The 25,687-nt window shown below is 42.8% G+C and overlaps 1 protein-coding gene across 3 annotated transcripts in view; it reads right to left on the reverse strand.

The window, feature by feature from the left end:
- The window catches only part of SPDEF (SAM pointed domain containing ETS transcription factor), a 98,816-nt gene extending 96,318 nt beyond the window's left edge, over nt 1–2,498 (reverse strand). For 2 of the 3 annotated variants that reach the window (XM_044287108.1, XM_044287106.1), the window contains exon 1: nt 2,007–2,103. The gene's annotated coding sequence lies outside the window, so the exon portion shown is untranslated. Of the gene's footprint in view, nt 1–2,006; nt 2,104–2,440 lie in introns of those variants that run through there. The other variant, XM_044287107.1, reaches the window with a different exon arrangement.
- Nucleotides 2,499–25,687: the final 23,189 nt, after the last annotated feature.

The raw sequence follows: 25,687 nt of genomic DNA on the forward strand, positions 1-25,687 counted from the left end.
CTCCATCCCACTCTTCTCATATTTTTCTTTCCCCAAATCCCCATGTTGTATGCAGGTCCAAATTGACAAAAGGTGGGGGAAAACAAGTAGGCAGAGCCAACACACGCAACACATAGGCAGGGACAGCAGAAGTAGATGGGGCCAGCAATGCTATAGTACTGCACAAAATACCGCCCCAGCAAAACCAAATAGCACAATGCATTATAAAATACTGCCCTATCACCATACTGAGGACAGTTGATTTCAGGAGGACACCTGGCTGCTGGCTAGGTGCATAAGTGCCTGATGCTCAAGCATTAATTAATTTTGCACCTGACCAGCCTACATGAGGAGGGCTTGGGTAGACCCCTGGGCTTCAACCCACCAAGAAATTTCCCTGTAGGGTCTATGGCCAGTTCATTCCTGCATCCATTCGGTCACAACAATGTCTCATGCGTATTTCTAACTTAACCACCAGATGTGTCATGTTCTAATTTATGTTACCCTGTTGAATATTCAAGAAATACTTTTTGAACCTAAAATTGTATTGTTTTTAGTGATATTATTTATAACAGTGAGACAAAATGTCATATATTAGAGAAATTAATTTATAAGTTCTAAACAGAGAGAAAAAAATCTATGTGAACAACATTTCACTAAGCTGGGGGAAAAATCTATGCATACAAAAGCTGAGGGAAATAAATTTCTCAAATATATGCATAATAGTTTGAAAAAAGTTTTAAAAATATTTGAAGTTTTCTCCAAATTATACACAAATGGAAAAGAAAACCTCTAAAAAACATATAAATGAAAAACCCTAGGGGGGTCACATAAAAAAATGTCACAAAAATGATTTTTATTTCCAACAAATAAAACGCAAAAAAAAAGGTGTCAGGTCATTTAGGCCTTTTCAGTGCTTGTCATGAAATGGTTAAATATAATAGCTCATTAGAATATTATCAATTTATTGGTTCTGGCAGAAAATTATTGCTCTTCATAAAGTAATTGCTTATGTAGGTCACTTGTAATTGTGTTATATACGTTGCTAAGTTGTGCTTAAAATACTAAAATCCCATATATTCCAGTGGTTGAACAGAGATAAAGACATTTTTAAACCTGTTAAAAGAGACCATGCTCTGCATAATGAAAGTCTTTTCTTCCAAGAAGTAAGTTAAAGAGAATGGCAGCCTTGACTATTTTCGGGTCAAATGGTTTATCCCTCCAGCATATTTAATCTTTAACACTTTTGATACCCTAAAATGTAGGGTAATTCTTTATGAGATGCAACATTTTTCACAGCCTATCTAAAAATCAGTCTCAAAAAAGTTTTACTACAGAAAATGTAGAACTAGACTATGAAGTATTAGAAGACATATCGTAAAGGTACTAAGATAAAATGGATAAAAGTAAAAAAAAAAAAAAGCATATCAAAATGCAGAAATTCACATGTTGATGAAAAAAGCAATTAAAGTTTTGGAAACACTACAAAAAAACTAACAGAGCATTCTGTGCACAAGTACACAATGACACAAGCAATCACAAGGGAAGGACAGTGACATACTAAACTCTCATAATTGTCAGCTTTATTCACAACAAAGACATTTTGCTCTGCATTTACTGAACAGCATGGTTTGGAAGGCATAAGAAGTTTTCCTCAACAAATCCTCAATTTGAGTTGTTGGTTAATATCTATTAGGAACTAACTAAAACAAGATAATATAAAATATAGAGAATCCGAAATGCTAACCGCCTCTTATCCCCAAATAACAAATGTAACATAAGCTCATAAAATGGAACCAATTCTACAGAAATATGTCCTACAATAAGACCTATTACATACTACCACATACTAAGTACAAGATCCTTATAAAGCAACACAGGTTCAAAACATGACAGCATTCAACACACTACAGCAGACCAAATATTACTAAAGTGTAAAAATAAGATTTCAAGTTCTACAATTGGGATTATGAGTTCACTAAAGTATTGTGGTGTCACCCTCTGAAAAGTTCTAGTTAAAACTTTACCTGTCCAGAATAAGTGTCCCTTGCAGGAATTTACAATTTCATTGGCATCAAATGTTTGACACCTCTCTTTTACCTCTGTATTATCTCCTTCTCTTAGACAGTGTTTATTTCAGTCCTCTCCTTTCCCTCCTCTTTTTCTCCAAGTCTTTCGCTCCTCCCTCTGTCTCTCGCTGACGATGCTTTAAATCCTGGAAGAGACACGTGTCCCTGGTGTAAGACATGTCTCTCCCACTTTCTTCTTCCATCTCACATTACTTTCTCTACTTGTAGTATATCTGACCAGCTTTGGCTTCATCTTTATCATCAAAGACCTTATGATTAGCTTTTTTCCATATTACATTTTTCTGATAGTGTATCTTATCTCATCTAATTTCCATTTTACTTGTCATGTCTACAGCTCAACTCTCGTATAATTGTGCATCTTTTCTATTTACCTCAATCAATTTTCTCTTTTTTTTTTCTTTTGGTAGATTCACAATCCTTTCTTCTTTCTCCTTTCTTTCTCTTTCTGCTTTCTTAGCTTTTTCCTTCCTCTCTCTAATGGAATCATCTTAGTTTATATAGTGCTGTCCCGTACCTGAGTAAACACACCCTGTGTGCTCACATTTAACAGGTGCGGGACCTGCCCGCTTAACCCTTCAGCGAACACAGCAAATTAAAAGGCACAAAGCACAATAAACTAGTTGTACATTATGTTTCTGCAAATAAATTCAAATCCTACTAAAAGTATATAAAATATATTTATATACAGTATTAACAGAAGACATGCCGAATGCACCATGTTAATTCTAATTTTAAAAAAGTTATGTAAATGTTATGTTAGTATAGAAAGCAAAGCTTCAAAGTATTTGCTTTTCTCCTTGCTGGTTTTGTAAAAACATTTTCACCCATTTCTGGCTTACGAATCTTACAATGAATATTTTCTTAAAATGTATTCTGATGGGGGGATTAAATTAGTTTGTTGGACTAAAGCTGCATCATGTGTGTGCTTCATTGTTAGCATAAATGTCATAAGACTTTCCTATTGCACCTGGCAATGACTTTACTGGTCAAGCGCATAACAAAATAATATCATTTTGGCATGCATTTGGTCATTATACATTACACCTACAGACTTAGGCCTCATGCACACGGCCGTGGTGCGTCCGTTCCGTGCATTGGGAACCGCAATTTGCGGTCCCCAATGCACTGGCAACGTCGGTGCGGCGGCCGGGAGGAATCGAGACCCATTAAACTTGAATGGGTCTGTGATCTGTCAGCACAGCAAAAAAATAGAACATGTTTTATTTATTTTTGCGTTGCGGTCGCACGCCAGAATCACCACGGAAGTACTCTGTAGTGCTTCTGATCTGTGCTTCCACTCCGTACCGCATCTCCGTGATTGCAGACGCATTCAAGTGAATGGGTTTGCATCCGTGATGCGGTGAGCACACGGCCGGTGCCCTGTGTATTGCAGACCCGCCTTAGCCGTATGGTGTAGTTGATTTCATTGTTCAAATGTTCCAGCTAAACATACATAACAAATGCTGTACAAATTTAGGCTCTCTTTTTTAGTGGTCTATTTTTCAAATTATCAATGCTGAAACTACATTAAGACTTTTTGTAGTGTTACTGGTTGATTTTAAGATATAGTTTCAGTTCAAAGTAATACATTGAGATGTATGCAATTTTGCAGACACCTACTGTCAGGCAGTAACATTACTCTGTCTTTGTGTAGCCCTACCCTAAGGCCACGTGCAAATGGCTTGGAGGCTTTATGACCACACAGTGTAGAACCACTCAGGAGTCTCTGTATCACCACACAATAATGTAATGTTATATCAGGTGGTGTATGTACAGTGTTATTTTTCCCCGAATCATACATACTTGACTATGCCCCCTTGAATCCCGAGGAAAAAAAAAAAATCTACAGACTTGTTTGCAGATGATTGGGAATAGAAGGTTTATAAGCAGACTAAAAAAGAGAGTTTGGGAGTGTGCAAGTGTGTTTTGTCTTAAATGTGTGACTTGAGATTACATGACTTTAGATTCAGAGATTTAAGGAGGGAACTGCATTTATTCATTTGTTTATCAGTTTAATTGCATTGTATAATTTACTTTGTTTCTTTTCTAGTGTAATCTCCATTAGCCAATATGTGTTGCATGATTGACAGTGTAGTCCGGTGCACATCTTGTGCAATGTATGCAGTCCTGGAACACTCATTTGCTGTGCAAAATGTGAGAAAATTGCATGTTTGAAAGCCCGTATCCTGTTTCTAAATGCTGTAGATGAATTGCAACACTTAGATACCTTGACAATAGCAGACACTCGCTGGGCTAGATGAGGGAGAGAGTCTTAGTATGGAGGAGCAGGAAAGTGAGGTACCTAGCTGTGTAACAGAAGGCGAGGTAGAGGGAGCAGTGTCAGGGAGGCTAGCCCCCCAAAAGTTTGCAAAGTTGGCAGATGTAGGTTTAGGGATAGCACTGCTGTAGCAAGAAAATTCTCTTGCCAGTCAGGGAATTTCAACTCCAATAAGGAGGGACCAGGACTACTGGGCAGGCCAGACAGGTGCTGGTAGTGGGAGACTCAATCATTAGGGGTAGAGATAGGGTGATTTTTCACTAGGACTGGAATCACTAAATTGTATGTTGTCTTCCTGGTGACATATTGCAATTTGGGCTAATAGATTACTGGGAAAGGCTGGTGAAGACTAGAGAGGAGCGAATTGGATTCACCAGTTTGCCGATCCGAATAAGTTTGAGGCGAATTGCGTAAAAAAACAGCTATTTCCTGGCTGCAGACAGCCTTTATAGTGGTGTAGAACAATGTGCTTTGCAGTAACATGCATAGGGAGTCTGCTTTGGTAGTGAAATAATAATGTAAGTCCGTATGACATGCAGATGACAGACGTTGCACTTAAAATCACTGTACACTTCACTTATTTGGGCAGTCATCAGGGCCAAAACTGACCAAATAAATCAAGCATGACCTCAGCCTTACAGGTGGATATTAGCGCCAAGAAGAAGCACACTCCTTTTACACCGCCTTCAGCTGATTCCACATAGATGTTTACAGAACCTGTTCTATTAAACGCTTATAAAAGTAGAGCCCCCCCTTCCCTGAGTTGAGAGGGTGTCAGCAGTAAGTTTGTGTGATGTCAATGATTATTTTGCCCTTCCTCTGATCTGTCAGAACAATAACCTACACAAAACAGATCCTGTCTTTGAGCATCCTCCTCAACTCGGTCAGCATTTGGTCAGTAATCCATCAGTATTGCTAATTCCCCAAAAAACAGGAGTGGATCCAAAACACATGACACGTGAACAAAATAGTTGCATGTCTTCTGTGTTTTGTACCCACTCCTGCTTTTGGCTACAAAATCATAAGCCAATTCTGATGGGACCATACAGGCCTTACAGCTACTACACAGGCAGGATAGGTTGTGTGTCTAATTTTTCCTTCCTTCTGATAGATCAGAAGAGGAGTTAAATAAATGTTGAAGTCAGCCAAGCCAAGCCAAGCCAAAAAGGCTAAATAGTGGTCTAGTCATGAAGTGGGGAGGGGGGGGGGGGGTGAAAATAGCATGAGAAGTCCACAGAGTGGCCCTATGACATAGAGGTGAGGTCAAATCAGCATGAGATGACCACAGAGTGGCCCAATGGCAGAGTCTGAAGGTGCCAGCAGCATCAGGAGGCCACAAAGTGGCACAATGACAGAGTGTGGAGGTGTTAGCAACATGAGAAGGCCACAGATGACAGATTCTGAAGGTAGCATCAGCATCAGGAAGCAACAGAGTGGCACAATGACAGAGTGTGGAGGTGGCGGCAGTATGAGGAGGCCACAGAGTGTACCAATGACAGAATATGAAGGTAGCAGCAGCATCAGGAGGCCTCAGAGTGGCATAATGACAGTCTGAAGGTGGTGAAAGCATCAGGAGGCCACAGAGTGGCACAATGACAGAGTGTGAAGGTGACAGCAGCATGAGGAGGTCACAGAGTGGCACAATGACAGATTCTGAAGGTAGCATCAGCATCAGGAAGCAACAGAATGGCACAATGACAGAGTGTGGAGGTGGCGGCAGTATGAGGAGGCCACAGAGTGGAACAATGACAGAGTCTGAAGGTGGCAGCAGCATCAGGATACCACAGAGTGAAACAATGACTGAGTGTGGAGGTGGCGGCAGCGGTAGCATCAGGAGGAGGCCACAGAGTGGCACAATGACAGAGTCTGAAAGTGGCAGCAGCATCAGGAAGCCACAAAGTAGTACAATGACAGAGTCTGGTGGAGGTGGCAGCATCAGGAGGTGACATAGTTTGAAGGTGGGTGGCAATTCCAGTACCCAATGAGGATGGTGGGTGAAAGAAGGAGCACTTGGCATCAGATGTGTGGCATCAGGTAGGTGGCAGCATCAGAATAGTAGCTGAGGCAGGTAGCCAGAAGAAACTGGTCTCTTTTGTCAAAGTGTTGGTGTGGCACCATGGGTGATTTAGTCTCATGCATCAGGAATTGGTGGGTGGAAATCCTGGCTGATCGATACCTTATTCATCTTGTCAAAGGTCAGTCTCTCCACATTTTGAGTGGACAGGTGAGTTCTCCTTGGGGTAACTATGGCCCCGCCCCACTAAACACCTGCTCTGATGCCACACGACTGGCTGGCAGGACAGCTTTTCCAGGGCAAACTCTGCCAGTTGAGGCCACAAATCCAGTTTGGGGGCCCAGTAGTCCAGCAGATCTTCAATGACGGTTGCCTGAGTGCACTCCAAGTATGCCACCACCTGCTGGTTCAGGTTCTGCTCCAGGTCTAGATGCTGCTGCTGGTGAGTAGTTACTTCACAATGCAGGTGAAGAAAGCTGCTCATCAGTGACTCTAGACTCAGGCTGCTGCTGATGGAGCTTGTACCGCTCCTGCCACCCCACCCCTCCCCAGTAGCCCTGGCAGTGGAACATGAGCACAGAGAGGCTCCAGGTCAGACCTACAAGAGGATGGACAATGGCGCAGATAGGCAGCAGCCAACTGACTACATAGGATGTCTCTATAGTAGTTACATTTGTCCTCCTTCTCAGCGGGTGTAAAAAACACCCCCATTTTGGACCAGTAGTGAGGTGGAGAGCCAGAAGTCATCCCTCTGGCGAATGGTGACAATTCGTCTGTCACTATGCGCAAGTGAGCATGCATTGGGCCATTTGTGCAAGCCACTCGGAGGGACTCCCTGCCTCCATCTCCACTGCATACTGCCATGGTGTGCCTGGGTCATCTGCCTGATCTTCCTCATCGCCTCTTGCTTCTCCTGCTCCTCCTCTCCTGTCACCTGTGTCGAAACACCACCCATTTCGCTATACATTGCTTGTGCTCTAATGTCCTCCCCCTCCTCCTCCTCCAGTTCAGCCCCCACAGGGCTCATGTGGCCATGAGATCTAGATGCCACAGCTCCAGTTCCCTGACTAGCCATATTTAGCAGCATCTGTTCCAGGGCATGAAGTAGTGGAATGATGTCCTCATCCCATAGTCCTGGCGACTGACAAATAACGTGGCATCCTCAAAAGGCCTGAGTAAACGGCAGGTGTCACGCATGAGCTGCCACTGGCTGACATCAAAGTTACATAGGGGAGTACTCCTGTCCTCTTGGATCAACAGGAAATCAATGGCCTTTCGCTTTACGTACAGTTGTTCCAACATATGGTGGGTGGAATTCCAACAGGTGGAAACGTCGCTATGCTGGAGGGGCACAGTGAATTGTCCCTGCAGTGGAGGCTGAGGACACGGTGGAGGATGAGGAGGCAGAGGTGGACATTGTTGCTGGACCAACAGCATGGCAACGTGGAGGTGGAAGCGGCGTCACCTGGCCAAGTTGCTGGTGTGGCTGTGCAGAAACCACATTCTGCCAGTGGGCCATAAAGGACATTGCAGGATGACAGGCCGAACTGGATGGACAAATGTCTTTTTTCGGCCTTATGTACTATGTTACTTATGTACTATGTTACATGTACTGTCCCTGACCATAGTTACAGCTTCACATGGTGCTACCGTGCACTTTAGCAGACACCGACAGGCTCAAGGACTGGCCCATCTTCTGTTCTACATATTTGTGCAGGGCTGGTACTGCATTTTTGGCAAAGAAATGACAGCTTGGGACTCTCCACCTCGGCTCGGCACAAGCCATCAGTTCTCTGAAAGGTGCAGAGTCCACCACTTTGAAAGGGAGGGACTGCAGCACCAGCAACTTGGACAGAAGCACATTCAGCTTCTGCACTGTTGGATGAGTGCACGCATACTGTTGTGTCTTGGCAATCGCTTTGGTGATTGATTGCTGATGGTATGTGTGCATCGGCACCAGCAAATGATGGGAATGACAGACAGCTCCCTTTGGCTGAGGTGGTGGAGCCTTGACTGCCTGAAACCGGGTGTGTGAGGCTGGGTGATGCAGCGGTTACTGCTGGAGGCTGGACCACCACATCAGAGCCATGGTTCTCCCAAGCCACTGCATGGCCATGCTGCATATGTTGATGGAGGGCCATAGTGACAACATTAGCACCCTGGCCACCCTTCACCTTCTGCCAACAGAGTCTACATATGGCCACGTTCAACTTCTCTGGCGGTTTAAGAAAAAACTGCCACACCGCCGAGTAGGTGATTTTACCACCAACACTATGCACTGGCTGAATGCTACCGCCACTGCCTCCTTGAGCCCTTGCACCACTACATCCCGGAAAAGTAGGCTCCAGCGAAGTGTGTGGTCTACCCCTGGCACGTTTGGCTCCCGGCCTCCCACTGCTGCAACCCTGCTGACTCCCAGCCATGCCAGCAACTTGCTGGCTCTGCCGTTGGCTCACGTTCAAGCTGCCACCCTCTTCTCTTGATGATGATGAAGCCCATTCATCACCCGGCTCCCAAGAGCGATCAGCTACATCATCATTGAGTACTGTTTGCACGTCACTGATGTCCTCCTCAACAGTCTCTGGGTCAGGAGCATGACCGTTCACAACACCAGCTCCCGCGCCACTCCTTATCACAACTTTCCTGCCTAGTGGAGGAGGCAGCGGATGTCTCCTCCAGATCTTGGCTGGGCAGTAGCTGCTGAGTGTCCTCCAGTACCTTGTCCTCACTGTATAGTGGAGCTGAGCCCATAGCATACAATACTTCTGTGGCTCTGGGAGCAGAAAAGGACAGAGGCAGGTTGAGGACAGATGAGGTTGCAGGGCCTGTTCCAAGGCCATGGCAACTAAGGGTTGTGTCTCACAAACCCACTGACTCTTGGCTGGCTGGGTCTAATGTCACTTACGACAAAGTTGAAGATCGAGTCAACCACTCAAGAACCTCTGTGTTGCTGGTCACGACACGACCACCACGTGAGACTAGGAGCTCAGGCCTCACTGACCCCACTCTGCTGCGACCTCTGCTTGTGCCAAAAACATTTAGGCCTCTGCCACTCTATTGTGCAGGGCCTGGCTCTTCTCTGCTTGACATACTGTTAGATCAAATAAATAAAAAGGAGATTAAAACACCCCACAAAAGCCTTTACTACAGACAACTGCACCGCTGGGTGGCAAATATATATTTTCTTTTTGTGCTGATACATGTCACAAAAGCCTTAACAAGAAATAACTGCACCGCAGAGCGGCAAATGTATTTTTTCTTTTTGCGCTAAAACGCCCCACCAAAGCTTTTACTACTGATTAGTGCACCACAAAGCGATATATGATTTTTTTCTTTTTGCGCTAATACACGTCACAAAAGGCTTTGCAATAAATAACTACACTGCTGAGCGGCAAAGATATTTTTTCTTTTGCGCTAAAACACCGCCTTTACTACAGATAAGTGCACCACAGAGAGGTATATGTATTTTTTCTTTTTGCGCTAATACACGTCACTAAAGACTTAAGAAATAACAGCACCGCAGGGCAGGAAAAGGTATTAACAAGAAATGACTGCACCACAGAGCAGGAAAAAGTATTTTTTTCTTTTTGTGCTAATACACGTCACAAAAAGCTTAATAAGAAATAACTACACCGCTAAGCGGCAAATATATTTTTTATTTTTGTGCTAATACACGTCACTAAAGGCTTAACAAGAAATAACTGCACTGCAGAGCAGGAAAAGGTATATTTTCTTTTTGTGCTAATATACGTCACAAATGGCTTAATAAGAAATAACTGCCCCGCAGAGCAGGAAAAGTTTTTTTTTCTGTTTTGTGCTAATACACGTCACAAAAGGCTTAAGAAGAAACTTCCTTTTAACCACCTCAGCTCTCCTAGCTTAAACCCCCTTAATGTCCAGACCACTTTTTACAATTCTGCACTACACTACTTTCACGGTTTATTGCTCGGTCATACAACTTACCACCCAAATGAATTTTACCTCCTTTTCTTCTCACTAATAGAGCTTTCATTTGGTGGTATTTCATTGCTGCTGAAATTTTTACTTTTTTTGTTATTAATCAAAATTTACTGAAATTTTTGCAAAAAAAATGCCATTTTTCACTTTCAGTTGAATTATTTTTTTTTAACTACATTTCTATATAAATTTCGCTAAATTGATTGTTTTACATGTCTTTGATAAAAAAAAATGCAATAAGTGTACCGGTATATTTATTGGTTTGCGCAAAAGTTTACAAACTATGGTACTAAAATGTGAATTTCCGCATTTTTGAAGCAGCTCTGACTTTCTGAGCACCTGTCATGTTTCCTGAGGTTATACAATTGCCAGACAGTACAAACACCCCATAAATGACCCCATTTCGGAAAGTAGACACCCTAAGGTATTCGCTGATGGGCATAGTGAGTTCATAGAGCTTTTTATTTTTTGACACAAGTTAGCGGAAAATGATGATTAAATTTTTTTTTTTTCTTACAAAGTCTCAGATTCCACTAACTTGTGACAAAAAATAAAAACTTCCATGAACTCACTATGTCCATCACAAAATACCTTGGGGTGTCTTCTTTCCAAAATGGGGTCACTTGTGGGGTAGTTATACTGCCCTGGCATTTTAGGGGCCCTAACGCGTGAGAAGAAGTCTGGAATCCAAATGTGTAAAAAATGCCCTGTGAAATCCTAAAGGTGCTCTTTAGAATTTGGGCCCCTTTGCCCACCTAGGCTGCTAAAAAGTGTCACATATGTGGTATTGCCGTACTCAGAAGAAGTAGGGCAATGTGTTTTGGGGTGTCTTTTTACATATACCCATGCTGGGTGAGAGAAATATCTCTCTAAAAGAAAACTTTTCCCATTTTTTTTATACAAAGTTGTCATTATAGAGCTACCACATGTGTGACACTTTTTTGCAGCCTAGGTGCTCAAAGGGGCCCAAATTCCTTTTAGGAGGGCATTTTTAGACATTTGGATTCCATACCTCTTCTAACGCTTTAGGGCCCCTAAAATGCCAGGGCAGTATAAATACCCCACATGTGACCCCATTTTGGAAAGAAGACACCCCAAGGTATTCCGTCAGGGGCCTGGTGAGTTTCTAGAAGTTTTTTTTTTTTTTTTTGGCACAAGTTAGCGGAAATTGATTTCCGCTAACTTGTGTGTCTAACTTGTGTGTCTACTTTCCGAAATGGGGTAAATTGTGGGGTGTTTGTACTGCCCTGGCATTTTAGGGGCCCTAAAGCGTGAGAAGAAGTCTGGAATATAAATGTCTAAAAATGTTTACGCATTTGGATTCCGTGAGGGGTATGGTGAGTTCATGTGAGATTTTATTTTTTGTCACAAGCTAGTGGAAAATGAGACTTTGTAAGAAAAAACAAAAAAATGAATTTCCGCTAACTTGTGCAAAAAAAAAAATTCTATGAACTCACCAGCGCTGCGGCGATTTTATTGTGTTTTTGCAGTGATCAGAAGAAAAAAAATTCTGTCACTGCGGTGGGGCGGACTGAACGCAAGTGTGCGCACAAGATCAGGCCTGATCGGGCGAACACTGCGTTTTATTTAGAGCCTATAGAACATGTCCTATTCTTGTCCGCAATTGCGAACAAGAAAAGGCATTTTCTATATAGTTCTGGCAATGTGCGGATCCGCGGTGTCCGTGTTTTGCGGATCCACAAAACACATATGGAGCCTTACAGGTGGGTGATCAATGAGTCTATATGGGGTGATCACCCCCTGTCATTGATCACCCCCCTGTAAGGCTCCATTCAGACGTCCGTATGTGTTTTGCGGATCCATGGATCCGCGGATCCGCAAAACACATACGGACCTCTGAATGGAGCCTTACAGGGGGGTGATCAATTACCGGGGGGTGATCAGGGAGTATATATGGGGTGATCACCCCCTTGTAAGGCTCCATTCAGACGTCCATATGTGTTTTGAGGATCCGCAGATCCGTGGATCCGTAAAACACATACGGACGTCTGAATGGAGCCTTACAGGGGGGTGATCAATGACGGGGGGTGATCAGGAAGATCACCCCCCTGTAAGGCTCTATTCAGATGTCTGTATATGTTTTGCGGATCCGCGGATCCGTGGATCAGCAAAACACGGACACCGTGGATCCGCAAAACACATATAGACGTCTGAATGGAGCCTTACAGGGGGGTGATCAATGACTGGGGTGTGATCAGGGAGTCTATATGGGGTTAATAAGTGACGGGGGGGGGTGTAGTGTAGTGGTGTTTGGTGCTACTTTACAGAGTTGCCTGTGTCCTCTGGTGGTTGATCCAAGCAAAAGGGACCACCAGAGGACCAGGTAGCAGGTATATTAGATGCTGTTATCAAAACAGCATCTAATATACCTTTTCGGGGTTAAAAAAATAAATTAAAAAATCGCATTTACAGCCTGCCAGCGAACGATCGCCGCTGGCAGGCTGTAGATCAGCTCGTTTACCTGCAGTTCCTGTGAATGCGCACGCCTGTGTGCGCGCGTTCACAGGAAATCTCGCATCCCGCGAGATGACGCCCCGGCGCGTCCAGGAGGAATAACAGGGCCGCCGCCAGGACGCAATCCTGCGTGCGGCGGTCCTGTAGTGGTTAAGACACCACGTAAATGGCTATAGTACAATGTAACTTCACTGCAGAATGGCAATTAAGACATATATTTTTTCCGATTAATAAACTCCCCCCCCAAAATAAAAATAGCAATCACTATTCACTGCAGCAGGGCTAATATATAGGACATAGGTTTAATTCCTTTCAATACACCCCGTAAATTACTGTAGTACAATATAACTTCTATGCAGAACGGCAATTAAGACGTATTTTTTTCCTATTAATACACCAGAATAAAAGAAATATAACAATCACAATTGACCGCAGAATGGTTAATAGGACATACATATATTTCCTTTTAAGACACCACGTAAATGGCTGTAGTACAATTTAACTTCACCTCAATATGGCAATTAAGATATATATATATTTTCCAATTAATAACCCCCCCCCAAAAAAAAACAAAACAATTACAATTCACTGCAGAACGGCTAATATATAGGGTGTATGTTTATTTCCTTTAATTACACCCCGTAAGTGGCTGTAATACAATGTACCTTCACCGCTGAATGGCAATTATGACATATTTTTTCATTTTTCCCCCTATTATTACATCCCTTAAAAAAAGTAAAACAATGTAAAATCGATGCAGAATGGCTAATAGGACGTACATATATTTCCTACTAATACACCCCATAAATGGCTGTAGTACAATGTAACTTCTCCACTTAACGGCAATTATGACATATATTGTTTCCTTTTTTTAAAAAAAATTCACCGCAGAATGGCTACTAGGATTCTCCTAGGCCTGGGGCTGGAGAAGATACACAAGAGGGTCAGGTCCTTATTGCTTATATTATTAGCTGCATCTAGAATTTTAGTTGCTGCCGCCTGGCTTTCTACAGAGGCCCCAGATGAGGCTAAATGGACACAAAAGGTAGACCAACTGTATAGATTAGAGGAACTTTCTCATTGGGAAACCCGTACTAGAAGCACCTTCCTGGACATGTGGGTTCCTTGGAAGACGTTTAGGGGCCTTCCTTGACTTTTCCTTAACTTTTACTAGCTTCCTTTTTTATTTATATTTTTTCCTAGCTTTCTTTTCTCATTATTATCATTTTACCCTTTCTCTACTGTGTAGGGCATATAATTGACCTAGTGCCATACCTTGTTGCTGCACCTAATGAGCTATAGTGTATATTTATGTCTCACCTGATTTATACCATTTGTTTGGTTGATGTTTTCTCCACTCCCCCTTCCCTATTTATGTTAATTTATGGCATTGCTTACTGATTTGCTGTGTTAGGATGTGCTGGTATGATGTAATACCATATATCTGTACTTTTGTACTATTCTACTGGCGCTATTTTTCCGCCAATGACATGTATCTTATGTTATTATTTGAAAAAAATAAAAATTGTTAATTAAAAAAAATAAAAAAGAATGGCTACTAGGACGAATGTATATTTCCTATTAATACACCCGTAAAAAACTGTAGTACGATGTAAATTCACCACAGAACGTCAATTAAGACTTATTCTTCTACTATTAATAACCCCCCGTAAATGGCTGTAGTGCAATGTAACTTCACTGCTGAATGCCAATTATGATATATTTTTTCCCTTTTTTTCCTATTAATACACCCCCGAAAAAACTGTAAAGCAATGTAAAATCAAAGCAGAACAGCTAAGGGTACTTTCACACTAGCGGCCGGATGGATCTGACAGGCTGTTCACCCTGTCAGATCCATCCTGCCACTATTTTGCCGTACCGCCGAACCGCCGCTCAGTCCCAATTGACTATAATAGGGACGGGGGCAGATCTCCGGCGCAGCACGGCAGTGCATTGCTAAAGGTCGCCGGACTAAAAGTCCGACTTTTTAGTCCGGCGGCCTCTCACCTCGAACTGCCGTGCTGCACCGGAGCTCTGCCCCGTCCCCATTATAGTCAATGGGGACGGAGCAGCGGTCCGGCGGCACGGCGAAATAGCGGCAAGACGGATTCGACAGGGTGAACAGCCTGTCGGATCCATCCTGCCGCTAGTGTGAAAGTAGCCTAATAGGATGTACTATATTTCCTATTAATACACCCCCGTAAATGGCTGTATCACACAGAACTTGGACCCCAATAACAAGCAAGGTTTGATGAAATTACTGATGTATCATATAGTGCAAACAACCTAAAAGCAGCAGTATAACTTCAATTTGGATCCCCAATTAGTGCAACAAGGTGTAATAACCCAGGCTGTACACTCTCCTATTGCACCCTTTTCTCCTTTTATACTGTAGATGATGCCTCCCTATCCTTTCCCTACACCTTGAATAATCTGTCCCTGAACATCTAAATCGATTTTTCAGCACAATATAGTCTTTCGTAGCACTGTCCCTAGCGCCTGCTGACGTCTTTCCCTGCACTAAGTACATTGGAAAATGGCAGAATCCAAGATGGCTGAGGCTATTTATAGGGCTGTGACATCACAGGGCCTGGCTGGCTGCTGATTGGCTGCATGCATGGCATTGTGGGTGATCCCTCATTCCCAGAGTTCTTTGCTGCATGTCCTAACACGAGCAGCAGCCATTTTAGGAAAGAATGCAATTCGTTACCACGAAGCGTGAGGAATTTTTCCTGAAATTCGGATCGAATTTCACTTTGTCAACTTTGATTCGATCATCTCTAGTTGCTATGATCTATCCATGTCTCAGTTATTCCCACTATGTCATAGTCCTCCTCAGACATTACTAATTCTAGTTCACCAATTCTATTGGTTAATTCATACAATTAAGAGGTTTTTGTATATATTTTTTACTCTACACTTTTACTTATGAACTGTTCTAGTCCCTCCTTCTGTTCCACCGCCAGTGCCATTACTTAGCCCTAGGTCACTATCTGTATCAGGTCACTATCTGTATCTTTTTCTCCTATAATGTAATTACTCTCTCTCCCAGTCCATAGTTTAAACACCCCTTCAACGATCATCTCCCCCAAAACAGTTGCGCCTACCCCATTGAGGTGCAGTCCATCCCTATGACACAGCCTGTAGCCGACAGAGAAGTCAGCTGATTACTCCAGGATTCCAGGCCCCTCCTTCCTACGCCATTTCTTTCTTTTTTTTTTTTTTTAATAGACTTTATTGAAAATAAAAGGTATTACATATGGCAGAGCATGACGAAATACATACTGATGTCCATTTAAATACATATGTATATTAACAATGTTCAAACAGTAGAACAGATTCCATCTTACACTAATTCCAAAGGATGTACCGTACATCAGAAATTACAGATCTTATTAGCAGTTTACGTATCTATAAGGGTTCACTCTCCTCTATTTTTCGCAGATGTAGGTGGGAAATCATTGCATATGACATTAATGTTTCTATATCAAAACCATTCTTTCCATTGAGTCCTATATGAAAGTATCCCACGACTTTCCCACGCTGCTAACTCCTCAAACCTGCATAACTGATCTATTTTCCCTAGCCATTGAGAAATGGAGGGTAAATCTTCGGAAAGCCAAAATTTTGGTATTAAGAGGCGTGCAGCACTTAACAGTGTATGAAATAGCCTAATTGAAGATTTGTTTGTCACAGCGGGACCGTAACTGAGTAGTGCAGACTGGGGAGAAATCGGTAGATTTGTTCCACAAATCTTATTGGCGTAGGTGAAAATATCCTTCCACCATTTCTGAAGAGGGGGGCATTCCCACCATATATGAAAGTATGAACCTCTATCATTTTTCACCGCCAGCATGTATCTAAATTATCCGCATTATAGAGGCAGGTAACATCTGGGGTCCTATACCACCTCGTCATTATTTTGTACCCATTTTCTTGAATGCGGACGCATCTAGAAATTTCATGAGGAGTAAGTAGGAGTTTTGGTAAGTCCTCTTGTAAAAAGGTAATTCCCATGTCTCTCTCCCACAACCCTATGAATGCTGGTTTGATCAGGAGGACTGGTGAGAGTATTTTCTTATAGATTTGCGAGACTAACTTAGTGTGTTTGGTTCTGTCTGATAACAAGTTCTCGAACCAGGTCAGAGGACGTGACAAGTCCTTCAACCTGATATTCTTTTCTATGAAAGTGCGTAAGAAAGACAGCAAATGAGGGATTTTCCTACTGTCTGGAAATATTTCTAACAGAGAATCCTGTTTCAGGACTTCACCTTTCTCATCGAAAAGAGATTTGATTAACAATGTGGAGTTCCTGACTGGATTTGGGAGACATTATCTCAGATTATGCGGGGCATAGGATAGGACATCTTTCACTTGTATTAATGGCGAGGGTAAGGGGATAGCGTGTTGAGATTGTTGGAACCATTTCCATGTTTCCAGTGTTGATTTTACAACTGGATTAATAGGCCTGTCTTGGAATGGGAAGTTCTTCACCCCTACCAGAAGGCCTGAGGGGAAAGAACCGAGTTCGCTCTGTTCCATGGAGACCCAGGGCTTCCGGTTTGGGCGCTTGAACCAGTCTATCAATCTTGACATCAAAACTGCTCTCCCATATAACTCTGGGTCAGGCAACCCTATACCTCCATTAATCTTCGTTCTACATAGCATAGAGCGAGCTAACCAAGCTCTTCTCCCGGCCCAAATAAATGAGCTAATTTGACTTTTCACTTTAGCATAAAACGTCTTTGGGACTGGGATCGGTAATACTTGTTGTAGGTAGGTTAGTCTCGGAAGAACTAATGATGTAGCTATATTTTTTCTGCCGAACCATGATAACATCGGAAATTTTAAGCCAACAAGCTGATCAGAAATCGATTGAAGGAGAGGGATGTAATTAAGTCTGAATAGAGAGGATGGGTCAGGGCCAATTTTAACTCCCAAGTATGTAATATATGGGGTATCCCAATTAAAGGGGGAGTTCGCTTTCAGTGTATTCCTAGTTGAGGAAGGGAGGTCAATGCTGACAATATGGGATTTGCCCATGTTAATTTTGAAATTAGAGTAGATGCTGAATTGCTCTAGTATCTCATAAATTAATGGAAGGGCTTTGGCTGGGTTAGTAATCAGAATTAGTAAATCATCAGCAAAGGCAGCTACTTTGTGTTCTCTTTGGTCTATCTTGATGCCTACTATTCCCTTCTCCAGCCTAATAGCCTGTAGAAGTGTCTCTTTACCAAAACAAATAATAAGGGTGACAATGGGCATCCCTGCCTGGTGCCATTCCTGATGCCGAAGGAGGGGGACAGAGTGTCGTTGATAATGATAGATGCTGAAGCATGTGTGTATAGGGAAAAGATGGCATTAACGAATGGGTCAGGGAATTTGAGTGTTTTAAGATTTTCTTTCATATAATCCCAATTAACCCTATCGAAGGCTTTTTCAGCGTCCGTGCTAAGGAGGACTAGAGGCCGTCTATATCTTTTTGCAAAATATATGGCATTAAGTACTTTGGCAGTATTATCCCTGCCCTCCCTACCACGGACAAAGCCAACCTGATCTTCTTTAACCAGGGATGGAAGGAAAGAGGATAAGCGTGTGGCCAGCATTTTGGCTAGAAGCTTCAAGTCTAGATTTAGTAGAGATATTGGACGATAGTTGGAGCATTGGGAGCTGTCTTTCCCCTCCTTCGGAATCAGAGTGATATGTGCCCTTGTCATATCTGAGGACAATGGGACACCAGACAGGGAGCAATTAAATAAAGAAAGAAAGTAGGGCCCCAACGTTTTATAAAAGTTACGATAGTACAGGGCTGGATAGCCATCAGGCCCAGGGCTCTTCCCATTAGGAAGTTGTTTAATCGCACATTCAAGTTCTTCCAACGTAAAAAGGGCTATTAAAGTTTGGGCTTGGGAATCTGTCAGTGCCGGTAATGCTAATGAATTTAAAAAGGAGGTTACTGACTCTTTAGGAGTGCGTATAGGAGAGACATCACTTGATCTATCTTCCTCTTTAAGGTTGTAAAGTGAGTGGTAGAACCTTTGGAATTGTTTGGCGATTTCTGAGGTAGTAGAGACTTCTTCTCCATTGGAGGTTTTAATCCTATGTATGTAGTTATGGGATTTCCTCTGCCTAATACGCTGCATCATAAATTTAGAAGCCTTATCCCCATGCGCATAATATTTGTATTGCGCATGGAGATAATACTTCGCTGAGGCCACATTAAGCAGGGTTTTCAAAGCATTTTTTAGTTCTGTAAGCTCTTTCAGATGAGATTCCAGTAAGGAGCTCTTATGAACGGCTTCCAATCTATGAATCTGGGTTAAGAGGTCATCAACCTTTCTTTTCCTCTCCTTTTTGAGTCTTGACCCCCTGCTGATAAATTGCCCTCTCATGTAGGCCTTATGTGTGTCCCACAGGATACTGGGAGATATGTCAGGGGAGACATTGATAGAGAAGAACTCCTCTATAATTTCTTGAGTATGTTTTTTGTTTTCTTCAGAGGATATTACCGGTAATTGTTCATTAAGTCTCCATCTAAAGGCTCTGGGTTCTAGTGAAGGGGTTTTGATTCTAATAAACACTGGTGCGTGGTCAGATAAGAGTATATTGCCTATGTAGGCGTGGGTACATAATTGTAAATGCTCTTTTGACAAAAATAAATAATCGAGCCTTTGATACGAATTATGGGGGTGGGAGAAAAAGGTATAATCCTGCTTTGAGGGATTAAATAAACGCCAGACATCATAAAGAGCACTTAGATAAAGCTTATTTTTAAGGTGTCTGAGTGCTTTAGTAGAAATTGCTGATTTGTGGGAAGAAGAGTCTAGTATGGGATTTATAGCAATGTTTAAGTCACCTCCAAATACTACCATTCCCTCCTTAAATGGTGATTATCTCCATCAGCCACGAGGTCTGGTTGAGATTTGGGGCATATACGTTGGCGAATGTATAGATTTGGTTTGCAATTTTCCCTTTCAGCAGTATGTATCTGCCATCTACATCTTGGATATGCAAAATATAGGTAAAAGGCAGACCCCTCCGCACTCCTATGCTCACGCCTCTGGATGCAGCAGAATTGGAACCACAATGATACCACTGTGGGAATATCGTGCGGGTCAAATCTGGGTATTTATTCAATTTAAAATGCGTTTCCTGTAACATCGGGATCGCACAATGCTCTTTTTTAATGTGAGAGAAGATTTGGCTACGTTTCGACGGTGCGTTAAAACCCTTAACATTAAGAGTAGCAATACACAAGTCAGCCATTTGGTATTGAAATGTCTAATTGTGCACCGCTGAGAGAATTTAGCAGTATGTGCGCAAGTGCATTTAGATTGTACTTAACCATCCTAGGCGGAGCAACGAAGCTGCACAGGAGTCCCTCTCTCACCTTAGTGGGTAAGGTTGATTGTCTATGGAACCTGTCATGGAACCAACGATAAAATAAAAATAACAGTAAGAACAAACAAAAACATTGATCAAAAATATAGAACCAATGAGCAATACTGCTCCAATAATGAGGAAGGGGGGATACAATACACATTGTAGTGTGACTTATTTATGTTCCCTCTGACTAGTATGCATATAAGCACTTAATGAAGAAAATTAGGAGTCAGTCCCAGAGCTAGGAGAGACATATGGAGAATTATGGAGAGCGAATACTTATGTTAATGGAAACCTCAGATGACCTATGATCAAACTAAGGTTCACTCCCGTATCCATTTCAAGAATCAGGCAGTGGGAGACGTCTTGGTGTGGAATGGCGACCTCTCCTGGATCTTTGGGGTTTGCCTGGACGAGGTGTTTCCCAGGGATCAGCAGAAGGGAGGTCCGGAAACGAGATCTTGCTTTGAATATAGTCCCAGTTCTCAATGGGAAGCTGATCTATTTGTAGAGCATCATATATTTTTGGCAAATCTGTGTATGAAGAGATGAATAAGCGTCGTCCTTCAAGTAGAAACGATAGCCCAAAGGGGAATAACCATTTATATAGGATTTTCTTATTGCGAAGCCAATCCGTAAGCGGCTTCAAAGCCCTCCTTTTTTTCAAAGTGAATTGGGCTAAATCCTGAAATACAGTAATAGGACTGTCCTCCAAAGATAGCTGCTGGTAGTTTCTTGCTTTACTAAGAATCGCATCTTTTACTGGAAAGTGGAGAAACTTACAGATGACATCCCTTGGGGGTTCAGCAGGCTGGGGTTTAGGTCTCAGGGCCCTGTGAGCCCTCTCTATGGCGATTTCAAGGGCCAAGTAGTTGTAGACAAATGTTCATGACAGCCTCCTGTATGTCAGCAGAGCCTATAGACTCGGGTATGCCCCTAAAGCGCAGATTGTTGCGTCTACTCCTGTTCTCCTGATCTTCCAGGAGCGTATATAAGGAGTTCAGGTGGAGCTGGTGCAGAGACAGGGTGGAGGAAACAGCTCCCTGGTGAGATATAATCGCCGATTGATTTTCTTCAAGCGACTCGACTCTCCTCCCAATATGGCGCACGTCCTCTTTAATAGAGGTAAGATCTGACCTGAGGGGTTCCAGGGCTTCCAGTAGCGCATCTTTCAGGAATGCCCTCAATATAGGCAGTGTGTCAGGACCAGGGGAGACCTCTCTTACCCTCTCTGCAGCTGGATTGCTTCTCGGAGCGCTCCCTGAGGCTTTCGGTGTTCCGGGCGCCATCTTGTTTTCTCTGGCCACATGCGTCTGGGCAACTTTCTTTATAAATTTCTCCATGGATTCGCTGTTTGCCTGGGTTTTAGTCGGGACTGGAGCATCAGTGGGTCTGGGACCGCCAATCTTGACCATTCTGGAGGCTAAAGTGCCGCTAATTAAGGCTATGAGGGAAATCAGAACATCAGAGCCTCACTTCATGCTGCCATATAGCTCGGGTGCAGGCTCTGCCCCCGGGTGTTCTATTTCTTTATGAGATAGGCTCTGGGGCAATAACCAGCCCCACTAAGGTGCCCTTTATAACTTGTGGAGCTCCCTCTGTCCCTACGCCATTTCTTAAACCACTTGTTTACCTCCCTAATCTCCTGCTACCTTTTTGGTGTGGCTCGTGATGCAGGTAGTGTGCAGATTGAAAAAAAAAAAAAACACAAACAATCAAGTAAACACAACAGTGCCATACTTACTATAAAAATGTACTAATGCTACTTTAAAAATGTGAGATTCTTGGCAAATACATTTTGTGCAAAATTATTTGTGCCTGTCCGCCATAAAAAAGGAGATCTCTTTAGAATATGCACCTACACTAAATACCACCTTTTCTGTTGCCATACTGGAGGTTTTTGTAAACATTTTTTTACCCTATACCTTTTACTTATCAACTGTTGTAGTCCCTCTTTCTGTTCCACCCCCCGTTCCATTACTTAGACCCGGTCCCTATCTATTTTCCTCCTATAATATAATTACCCTCCCTCCCAGTCGATAGTTTAATCTTCTGCTGCCTTTCTGGTGTGGCCCGTGATGTAGGTATTATTTAAAAAAATTGCAAAAAAAAATTGAGATTGCAACCTGAGTCCCTAAAATCATTTTTAAGGACCCGCCACATACATCTAGCTTTGTCATTGGTACTAATGGTCTTCACTAGACATGAGTGAATCGAAGCTGAGAAAATTTGATTTGCACTGAATGTGAATTTCCTCGCACTTCATAGTAACAAATCAAATTTTTTCTAAAATGACTGCTGCACATGTGAGGACATGAACAAAGAAAGTCTGGGAAGGGTGCGAAGACGGCATCACCCAGACTGACATGCATGCAGCCAAGCAGCAGCCAGGGCTGGGATGTTACAGCCCTATAAATACGGCAGCCATCTTAGATTCTGCCATTCACCAACGTACCTAGTGCAGGGAGAGACGTGTCTGTAGGGACTGTGATAGAAAAATCGTCATTCTATAAAATAAATAAATGATTTACAAGTGCAGGTAAAGATTATTCAAGGTATAGGGAAAGGATAGGAAGGAATCATTCCACTGCATTTCAGTTGAACAGGTTTCATTTGTGGAGGTGACAGCCTGGGTAATAGGAACATTCCTATGAGACCTTGCAGCAAATTGCCATTATACAGCTCTGTAATTCCAGCAAACCGTTCTTATTAGGGTGCAAGTGCTGTTTGATACAGGCATTAACAGGGATTATTACAAGGAAATATTTCTATATCTTATTTGCCCTTGTGTGGTGCACTTATCTGTAGTAAAGGCTGTTGTGGGCTGTTTTAGCGGTAAAAGAAAAAAGACATATACCGCTCTGCAGTGCACTTATAAGTAGTAAAGGCTTTATTGGAGTGTTTTAGCGCAAAAGAAAAAATAAATTTGCCGCTCAGTGGTGTAGTTATTTATTGTAAAGCCTTTTATGACATGTATTAGCGGAAAAATAAAAAAATACATTTACCACTCTGCAGTGCACTTATCTGTAGTAAAGGCTTTGGTGGGGTATTTTACCGCCAAAAGAAAATCTATATTTGTCGCTCAGCGGTGTAGTTATTTCTTGTAAAGCCTTTTGTAATGTGTATTAGCGCAAAAAGAAAAAAATACATTTACCGCTCTGCAGTGCATTTATCTGTAGTAAAGACTTTGGTGGGGTGTTTTTGTGGAAAAAGAAAAAATATTTTTGCCGCTCAGCAGTGTAGTTATTTCTTTTTAAGCCTTTTGTGATCTGTGTTAGCGCAAAAATAAAAAATACATTTACCACTCTGCGGTGCACTTATCTGTAGCAAAAGCTTTGGTGGGGCGTTTTTGTGGAAAAAGTAAAAATATGTTTGCCTCTCAGCTGTGTAGTTATTTCTTGTAAAGCCTTTTGTGACGTGTATTAGCGTAAAAAGAAAAAATACATTTACCGCTCTGCGGTGCACTTATCTGTAGTCAGGGGCATAGCTATAGGGGGTGCAGAGGTACCAGTCGCTACCGGGCCCAGGAGCCTGAGGGGGCCCAAAGACCCTGGTGCCACATAAGAAGACACTGGTATTATAGAAAGTGCATGCTGGTCAAGTTACACCTCTTGCTGGAGGGAAGTGTCACGACCGCTATCCCAGCAGCAGTCGCGTCGCACCAGACGGAGGGGAAGGGGGACCCTTATCTACAGGTGGGAAATAGAACGGCAACCCCTGACTAATCCTAAGCTGGCACCTGTCTGCCCTGATACCCTAGACGTGGTGTGAACCTGTGCGGCGAGCAGGATGCCTAAACCCTCAGTCACCCTAACAAGACTAGACTGGGGAAAGGCAGATGGGAGCACTAGTCACCATCACTCATGTCTAGGAGAACAACAGGGGAAGACAGCAACAAACAAACAATCTACAGCAGAGATAGACTTATCCAGTCACGAGCAGAGAAGATGATCCCAATAACGACAGTCCACGCCAGACAAGAGCACCACAGCAATACCGTCAAACAATCTCCTTCAAAGGTCAGAATAGCACTGGAAGTAAGGACTATATCTGGCAATGACTGCAAGTGAAACGGAAACTAATATACTAGCTGGGAGTGGCAGACAGGACTCACCTGAGAAGGATGCCTACAAACTTCCAGTCAGGACAAAAAGGTTCACAAGGCAAAACCCGGATGACATACCCTGAACCACGGAGCAAACTCACAAGCTATCGCGAGTAGCAAGTCGCTGCGACCTTCTCCTCCCAGACCTTTCTGGATCAGTCACAGTCGTGACAGTACCCCCCTTTCTACGAGGGGCCACTGGACCCTCAAGACCAGGCCTCTCCGGGTGGGACCTATGAAAAGCCTGAATGAGTCTGTCCGCCTTTATCTCTGATGCTGGCACCCACATTCTCTCTTCGGAACCATAACCTCTCCAGTGCACCAGGTACTGATGAGAGCGGCGAACATATCGTGAATCAACAATCATTTCTACCTGAAACACAAGACTGCCATCAACAACTACCGGTGGAGGCGGTAGTGGCAAGACATTATGGATCCTTAGAGTCTGAGGTAGCTCCAGATGAAAAGCCACCGGGTTAATGATCTTAATTACCCTATAAGGACCAATAAATCTCAGACCTAATTTCCACGAGGGAACCTTCAACTTGATATTTCTGGTAGACAACCACACCAAGTCATTCACCCCAAGGTCCGGACCTTCAGAGCTCTTCTTATCAGCCATACGTTTGTATCTACCACCAATTCTCTTCAAACTTTCTTCAAACAGGAAGGGGTTAGATCAAGAATTTGGCATGGGGAGGGTCGTTTAAATTTTTACCTCAGGCAGCACCAAGTATGTGCTTCTCTGCCCCTGTCCGCAAAGCACTGAGAGAAGGGGGGCCCAAGCTGAACTCTTGCACCAGGGCCCATGAGCCTTTAGCTACGGCGTGTATTAGCGCAAAAAGAAAAAATACATTTACCGCTCTGTGGTGTACTTATCTGTAGTAAAGGCTTTGGTGCAGTGTTTTATCGCAAAAAGAAAAAATATATTTGCTGCTCAGCAGTGTAGTTATTTCTTGTTAACCTTTTTGTGACGTGTATTAGCACAAAAACATATATACCTTTTCCTGCTCTGCGGTGCAGTTTTTTCTTGTTAAAAAATACATATACCACTCTGCAGTGCAGTTATCTGTAGTAAAGACTTTGGAAGGGTGTTTTAGCACAAAAAGAAAAAATATATTTGCCGCTCAGGCATCTAGTTATTTCTTGTAAAGCCTTTTGTGATGTGTATTAGCGAAAAAGAAAACAGTCATTTACAGGTTTTATTGAAAGGAAATAAATGTACGTCCTATATAGAAATAAGCTAATCAAAGTTGACGAAGTGGAATTCGATCCAAATTGCCATTATACAGCATTGTAACTCCAGCAAACTGTTCTTGTTATTGGGGTGCAAGTGCTGTTTGATACAACCATTAACAGGGTTTATTACAAGGAAATATGTCTACATCTTATTTGCCCTTGTGCGG

Source organism: Bufo gargarizans, chromosome 3, assembly GCF_014858855.1.
Source record: "Bufo gargarizans isolate SCDJY-AF-19 chromosome 3, ASM1485885v1, whole genome shotgun sequence".
Lineage (NCBI taxonomy): Eukaryota > Metazoa > Chordata > Amphibia > Anura > Bufonidae > Bufo > Bufo gargarizans.